Raw genomic sequence first — 6,239 nt, 5'->3', positions numbered from 1 at the left:
TTTGCTAGATTTACCTATCCTGTTACCAAAAAAATTGTTTCCTCCTCCTAACAGTGTAAATACAGTCTAAAATTGCATCAAGTAACCAGACTTTGCACAAAGAAATAAGTGGAGTTGAGAGCAGTGTTAATAAGCAATATCCTTTGCTCTGCTTTGCAGAGCTTATGGTCCATCTGGTGAACAAACACTGCAGGCTTATCTGAACTCCAACTCACAGCCTGACTCATAGGCGGTTTAGAAGCACATTCTGTAATCAGTGGAAGACTAAGTTATTTCAGAGTGAAGATTTGCATTTTTCTTAAAAACAGTCATGTCCTTATCACATCAAAATTTAGATTTCGGATGTATGTTATCAGGTTGAAGGGGAAAAAGGTGAATGAACTGATTTGCCTAAGAATGGGTATCTCTAATATAGTCTTAAAAGAAAATCTGTGAAGAATACAGAACAAATAGCGAATTTGTGTATATTCCTATGAAATCAAAAAAATCATAGCACCTAAGGAATGTGCCTTAGGAATAGAAAAGATTGGAAATAGGCCATGAGCAGTGTTCAATGAGTAATCTGCAGCAGCAGTAGCAATGTCTTCTGAAGTTTGGGCTCCTTCCCTGAAGTGACAAATTCTTTCTTTTCTTTTCCTTCCATCACTAGCCAGAACAACACACCACTCCTAATCGTTTCAGTGCATATGGAGGACATAGACCTTTTCCCTGGGAGTCTGGCAGTCTTACTGGTCTGAGCATCAAATCTGAAAGAGCAAAACAGGGTAGGGAATTACTCCTTGAAAATGTCACGATCTCAGACTACAGGTCACTGTCTGCTCTGCAACAAGTTCCCAAAACATTGCTTTTTGTTTTTAAACACTGGTATATTGCTAGACTTAAAAGGTAGAGGAAGTGTATTTTGATTTTTTTGGAACCACAGAACCACCATTAACTTCATGTTCTGCAATTCAATCATTTTTATGGTTTACATGTGTGTTCTTCACCACTTGGGTATAATGTACCATGGATTTTCACCCTTCCATTTTTTACTTTTCATAAACAAAACCAAGATTCTTTGCCAGGTACTCATTTTACATCAGGCTACTCTCCAAGTGGGTTATAAAATTCAGGTTCTCTCTTATGTGCGGGGGCAGAACTAAAGTCAATGGAGATGTGACCACTGCATGCAAGAAATGCCTTTCGTTCTGGTGGTTTTGTAAAACATGAGATCCCAGCAAACGTTTCTTAATCCACTCTGGTTTCATTTTGCCACTTCATACTTCACAAATGCACAAATGCAAACTCTGGTGTCAATGAATATGCAAAAGGCAAATTTTTGACACCAACGTTTCATTCCGGTGACAGTGTCTATAAATTATCAACTGAACATACCATGTCAGGATCCAAAGACAATAAAAGCAGGTTCTATGTTCAGCTTGTATGCAATATGTAATATGTATGTGAAATGCATATTACACCTTCCTTCTGAGAGATAATTTTAGTTCAGGACCTTGGCGTATGCTCCACTTCAGGATGTAAAGGAAAATGGAAGAATTATTCCCTTCACCATCACATTAAAGCATCCCTTTTTCTTTATAATCTCTTAGCATATAAAACCTTTTACTATCAATGAGGGGATATGTGCTCTGTATACAGCCCTCCGTGTTGTGACAGCTTTTTCTTTCAGCCAGTGGTCGAGGATAATCACGGAAGCATTACCCATCTGTTCTTGCCATGTGTCATTCTGTCTTCAGTAAGGAGATACTGCAGTTCACAGCTTCCTGCAGTTCTTTTTTTCTGATGGTCTCTCATTAACTAAAAATTGTTTTATTATCCATCTGAGTTACTAAGTTGGAAAGTCTGGAAGACTCCTGCAGGTGACCTACTTTGGATTGTCTAAATTAGAACCAGCCACTGCTTGTTGCAAATAGGGCTTTGTTTAGATGCAGAAGGTTTCTTTGGCTTGGGCTTTCATTCTAGGTTTTGCTTCTTTTTCTGTCTGTCCACCTGATGGAAAAAGACAAGTGTTACACAAAAAAGGGTCATCAAAGGAGAAGAGAAGGAAAAAAGAGTGGCACTGTAGGTTGTGTTTACATGATTAGCCAGTTTTTCAGAACACCCAATAGTTTTTAGACTATATTTACTATGATGACATACCAGTGCAAAGTATTTGTAGATATTTATCCCAGTAGTCACCTACAACATGTTCTATGTGTCTAAACTTCTACTGAGATATCGCTATCACTTGCTGCAGGAACAGTAACAGCTTTTTAAAGATTTCAGTAGTCTTTCATTTTGCCTAACACTGGAAATACAATATTTTAAAGACAAAGTTTTATTTTTAAGCTTCTGATATGATACAAGTTCATCTATATGAAAGCTTGCTCTGAAAACATATCTGATGAAATAGCATCAGAAATGGCTGTTCTTCATAAACAAAGCCATTCTGTGGTTGATGATTTAATACAAGCTTTTCTGTCAGGAAACATTGTTTATGATGGTATGCCAAACCCAGTATTGGCAGCCTCCACAGATCATTTGCTCCCACTGTTGCACTCGTGTCCCTTGTCCACGCTGGGCAGTCCCACAGAGCACAGCATACCAGGTGGAGCTGGGACTATTTGCCAGTGTGTGACAGTGACACTTTCCTGAGCTTCTGCATAAAGCCTCCAAACCCTCGGACAAAGTTTCCCAGGGCAGGGAGTGGGGAAAGTGCATTTGTGCCATTTTCTCCTGGGAGAGGGGAGCTGACCAGGTAGCCTGATTTCCTGCTGCAGTTCCTAACAGCTGAGTTGGCAAAGGAATGCCTCAGCTTCCCTCTGACATTGGTCTGCCAACACCATGGGCTATGTAGGATATTACAGAGCAAAGACAACCATACAAATTTAAGCAAACAAACTTGATAACAATCGTTAATCTTTCTGTATTTAGAAAGTCACTAGCAAAAGCTGGTGCAAAAACCTGTTTGGCTGTAATTTGAATGCTACAAAAAAAAGGAAGTTTTCGTACAAGATATTTGCCTTAAAAGAAACAGTTTTTGGCAGAGTAAGGCATTAGTCCATGTATGACAAAGATGGCTATGTCATACATTGTGTGATCTCTCATTTTAACAGCTTTTGAATTCATAGAAGTGGTAACACATTGTAAACACCTGTTACTAAGTCAGGGAAGATTTTGGTAAAGCTGACACCTCCTTTACAGTCTTTGAGAATTAGTCCCATTCTTGACAGCGCTGACTTTATCTATGTTCTGGTTCTTCCATCACAATGGAAAACCCTCCATAAAGATGTGAGATTCCATGTGAATCTAGCAAACATGCTCCTCTCAGGAACAAGTTCCTGTCTTGGCAAGACAAATAGGAAGGTTCTTGAAGCTGTATGGAGACTGAGGAGCCAGAGAAGAGTCCTTGTGGGGTAGGTAACCAAGAGCAGTTTTGCAGGAGCAGACAGAACTGTACCTTGAAGTGCTCTTCGACATCTGGGTGTTCACAGAAGCACAGAATCTTCTGAGCTAGAAGGGACCCACAAGGATCATCGAGTCCAACTCTGAAGTGAATGGCCCATACTCATACAGAGATCCAAGCCACAACCTTGATGCTATCAGCCCCATGCTCCAACCAACTGAGCTAATCCCAGTGTTGGTCTGTATGGTTTGGGCTTCGTAATGATTTCTGCTTTGATGAACTTGAGGACTGGGAGGAAAAAGAGTTGGTAAACCTATCTGTCCACATCAACAACATCACACAAAACATACCAGCTCCCTGCAATTTGCAGAGCTGTGTTGCTGACCGTGCCTGAGCAGAGGCTACTCCGCAGTGCCCACTGGCACACCCTTGGGATCAGTGGTTTGTCTGCACAGGTTAGGTGTGCAGGGAGATGGCCAGGTTACACCACAGTACAGCACATACTGTTGTGACCACTTTTAAGGTAAAGGCGTGGTTTGGTGCCCACCATCGTGGCTCCATCAGTTTTGAAAATTGATATTCATCTCACATAGAAGCACTGTGGATGTGCTGACTCTCCAGTGAGGGCTGCTGGAGGTGGAGGCTTGTTTGCTCTGTGGTCTTACTGAGGGAGATACCAAGTCCTGCTGCTTCTACTTCATTCAGGTCTGCCTTGTGAGATGGAGATACTTACATGACTGCAGTTCTACCTTCTGAATAGTACAGTTCCTGCCATGACAGCTCAGTGCTGAAATTACTGGTTCTTTCCACCTATTTTATTATTAAGTTGTGGGTATGACACACATCTGACAACTTGTTTGCCTGGAGAATGTTCTGCTCCTGATCCTCCAGATTTACACAACTGTGGATGAGACTCTAGCTGATCCTGTGCAACACTGAAACTTCTCAAATGGCCACATTCTTTCCTGGAAACTGAACCAACAAATTTGGTCACTCATTCTGCTAGATGAACTCCACTGAAACAGAATCTTAGCTCAGACTTAGATTTACCTGAGCGCAGATGAAAAATGCAAAGAGGATCTGTATCGTTTATTTTTAAGCCCCATGTAGTGAAGAAGAAGGCATATTATGCATTTCATGCATTATTCTCTCCTTTGTGCCGTAAATAATTGGCAGAGCCTTTCAGTGAAAAAACTATCTGGCCAAATTCTCAAAGCCTCATACTCTGCAAAAATCTGTCTTAAGTTAATCTATATTAGGAATAATATTCAAGTTGACTGCACTCATGTGAAAAACGTATTTAAAAAGCTCTAGCAGATACAATCTGCTATTTCTTGCCCGACTTTGTTCCCTGCTGTTGTTGGTCTCTCACGGGATTTCTTGCAGAGTGGTTAAGTGATCTATACTGAGGTTTCAAAAGCAAAGATAATAGGAGTTCTATTCATGGGTTAAACACTTAGCTGCTTTAATACAAGATGTGTAGGAGCAGCCCCTAATGACATTCAAATCTTGTTATTGCTGTGCTTCAGTATAAGATATACTTGGTTTTGTGGCTGCAAGAAGCAATTGCCAGAGATGACTGTAAATCCTGAACAGCAAATAAATCCCAGCACATGGAAGTGATGCCCGATTTTGCTCTTACAGCAGCACATCTTTGGAACTCACCATGCTGGCTCCTGGCTCACAGCAATGCAAGTGACCCAGAGCAGTCAGCAGCTTGTACCGTACCTGCCCTGGTCTCTGGCTCCAGGGGCACCAGCTCTTAACTTCACACTGGTGTAACATTTCGAACCCTTCCTTTGCAAAACACGGCTGCCTATTCTTAGTATCTTGGCTTTTGGACATTCCCCTAAAAATGGTATTGTGCCAAGCTCTGAGCCTTCAGTATTTTTGAATCACATGTCCAACTTATTTTTCCTGTGTCCTCCAGGGCTTGCTAGTACTTGTCACCATTCCCTGGTGGAGATAACTCTACTGAAAACATTTACAGGAACACTCCTACAGTTCCTCAAGCAAATTTGTCTGACATAGCTCAGACTATCCATTTATAAACTTTAAACTTACCCAGCTGGCTCTGTCAGAAGCCTATTAGGCAGCACTCTCACACACTGCTCTCCTTCAGAGCAGTAGTCAAGACTATTTGAGCGTGGTGATCTTGTCCTCTGACACAGCTGGACTGGAAAGGAAGTGGAAAGGAGTGAGAAGAGCAACCCCTCCCCGGGTTTCTAAGTAATTGTGCAAAAGGGCTAAAAAAATGCTTAGTCTTACTATGGAGAAATGAAAGTGGGCACCCTGAACAAGGAGGAACACTTCTGGCTCTGCTGCTCTGTGTCTCACATTGCCATTTGCTTCCTTTTCTGGACTAAGCTGCAAAATACTAGTTTTGACTGAGCACAAGTGTCACAGGAATGATTAAAAACCTTGTGGAGGAGAAAACCCTGTACTCTTTACCACCCCCTGCTAAAAGTCAATGAGCAAACTCTTTATCCAAGTCCTTAACCCAGCATGGGGTAACACTGGAGATGGTAAATTCTATGACACAGCCTATCTGTGCTGTGTCTTAAGGGAAAAAAAAAGATAAATGAAAATGTATATTATATATCTTGGGACAATATTAGTAGATATGCTTATGGCCTTCAAAGATACATAAGACTGTCACCAAGAGAAAAGCAATTAAATGTTCTGAGTGCAATTACAACAGGAAAAGATTTGAGAAAGACATTAATAAAACTTTCTAAGCACTGATAAGATCATTTGGGGAAGTCGTGAAGTCTCCAAAAAACAGTTCAGATGAATAAGCTGTCGGAATGGGTTAAGTGCTTCTGATTTATCCTGAGGTCAACATCAATTTTCA

General features: G+C 41.0%; 1 long non-coding RNA gene across 1 annotated transcript; it reads right to left on the bottom strand.

The window, feature by feature from the left end:
* Positions 1 to 6,007, bottom strand: LOC116452091. The gene is made up of 2 exons (XR_004243401.1): positions 5,450 to 6,007; positions 1 to 1,989 (listed from the first exon to the last, which is right to left on the bottom strand). It is a non-coding gene; the product is annotated as an uncharacterized LOC116452091 (long non-coding RNA).
* Positions 6,008 to 6,239: the final 232 nt, after the last annotated feature.

This window comes from Corvus moneduloides, chromosome 16 (genome assembly GCF_009650955.1).
Source record: "Corvus moneduloides isolate bCorMon1 chromosome 16, bCorMon1.pri, whole genome shotgun sequence".
NCBI classification, from domain to species: Eukaryota; Metazoa; Chordata; class Aves; order Passeriformes; family Corvidae; genus Corvus; species Corvus moneduloides.
Note: the sequence above shows the minus strand (reverse complement) of the source record. Positions and strands in the feature narration are given on the sequence as shown.